Below are 2,138 nucleotides of genomic sequence, written 5' to 3' on the forward strand. Positions count from 1 at the left end.
AATTTAACCTTTTATATATTTGGACAGAATTCATTCAGGTACCAGGTTTTCTCCTATTTAACATAAGCTCACTTCCTCCTTTCTTTTAATTTTGGAAAACTCCCTAAAAGTCCATTTGGTTGTTCTTGATCACTTTAAAATTGGTAAAAATGTTTCCCTTTTTTTTGTCAAGAAAAAAAGCAGATTCATTTTTACACTCATAAAAATGGTTTTGTTTTTTAATAACTTTGGCATGTACTAAATTTGGTTGTAGATGAGGGATGAGACCTGATTTAAGAAAACAGATTTGAGTATCTATATTTGTGAACGTTTAAAAAATTTCTTTCTGCACAGAACCAACTCGGTCTGCTGCTTTTACTTAAATATGTTAATGTCCTTTAGCCTGTGTTCATTGTAAACATGACTCAGCCAGCGATAACTTGCCTTTGTAAACAACAAACTTTGAAAAGTACGTGATCTGGGTCAATATGACTTTTTAAAATAACTAGGTTCTAGGAAGGACTCTAGGGTCCTTCCTGATATGAATTTATGAGACCAGGTTATACAGCTTCACAATACTTTTGGCTGGTGGAGAAGAAAGGAAAGGACCACCTAAATAAAATGTTTAAATGATTGAATGCTTCATTCTTAAGAGATAATCAGTTTTATCACTTAATAAATCTACAGAAGCTCGAACTGATGAACCACAGTGTTGTCAAATATAAGATAGTGGATGAGCTCTGATGACATTAACTGAGTACCTGATTTCACCCCAGCATGGGTTGAAGGTGAGTGGAGGTTGAGGGACTCATGCCTTCCCAGAGGGGACTTGCTCTCTGCCTGTTTCCTGCTGTTTCCTGCTGCCTGACCTTGATGGGTAACTTACAGTTACCTGGCAACCAGATCAGGTTTCCAGTGGGAGGAGCTTCCTTCTGCAGGATCCAGGCTGCTAGGCTGCACTCAGGCACAGCCCAGGCTCTGGAAAGACCAGAGCCCATGGAAGAGAAGCCCAGGAGTGAGGGCTCCCAGGTGTCCAGAAGAGACCGTGAGAGACCTTGGACACAAGAGTACTACTTCTTCTTGACGAGCTGATGGAGGTGCCACAACCTCACTAGGAAACTAATTTCATTCACCAACATTTTATGGAGCAAATTCTGCCTGGTTGCAAATGTAACCATTAGCCCTACTCCCCACCACACCACTAGTCCTGTATCTTCAGATTGTGTCTATCTTTTTAAAACCAAACTCTTCACCGTGAACTTGTAGCCTATTATAAAATTCCCAGAGTTAAAAAAAAATTTTGTTCTTAATCAAAGTGCGCCTTAGGTTAATTCTCCCATGGCCTGCCTTAGTTTACTTTAAGATAAGGTATGTATCAGTGCTATTATATTTTATGTTTTGGATTTTTAAGCTGTCGATCTCAGCTATCAAGATAAGACTAGAAGGAAATCCACATGTATTAAAGCTCTCTCCTGGGCCTTTCACTTATGCTGTGCAGTTAAATTTTCACAAAGCCTCTCTTAGGTATTCTCATTTTACTGAGACTCAAGAGAAGGAAATGGAAGTTCACAGCAGCTCTTGCAGATGGTGAGTGGACACCTGTGTGACATGCCAGCAGTCCCTATGACATGGGGTCAACTGTAAACCTGACAAACTGGTCTTCCATGCTTCCATTTGGAGGCTGACAAAACTATTCAGAACTAAGCACACTTCACAGGCTGCGCACCCCCCTCCCCACCCAGGGGCATCACTCTACAGGCTCATGCAGGGCCAACCCACTCAGGTGGTTTTATTAACCATGGAGCCTGCTTCCGGCCCATGGAGCCCATGTATCGCCTTTTGACCAAGAGGAGACCATGACAGGTTTTGTTAAATGTGTTGCAAATCATGATATAACAGTACACAGCCTTCCCCTATATTTTTTAAAATATATTTTTGTTGATTTCAGAGAGGAAGAGAGAGGGAGAGAGAGAGAGAGAGAGAGAGAAACATCAATGATGAGAGAGAATCATTGATCCACTACCTCAGCGGTTCTCAACCTGTGGGTCGCGACCCCTTTGGGGGTCAAACGACCCTTTCACAGGGGTCGCCTAAGACCATCGGAAAACACATATATAATTACATATTGTTTTTGTGATTAATCACTATGCTTTAATTAT

This window comes from Myotis brandtii, unplaced genomic scaffold, assembly GCF_000412655.1.
Source record: "Myotis brandtii unplaced genomic scaffold, ASM41265v1 scaffold185, whole genome shotgun sequence".
NCBI classification, from domain to species: Eukaryota; Metazoa; Chordata; class Mammalia; order Chiroptera; family Vespertilionidae; genus Myotis; species Myotis brandtii.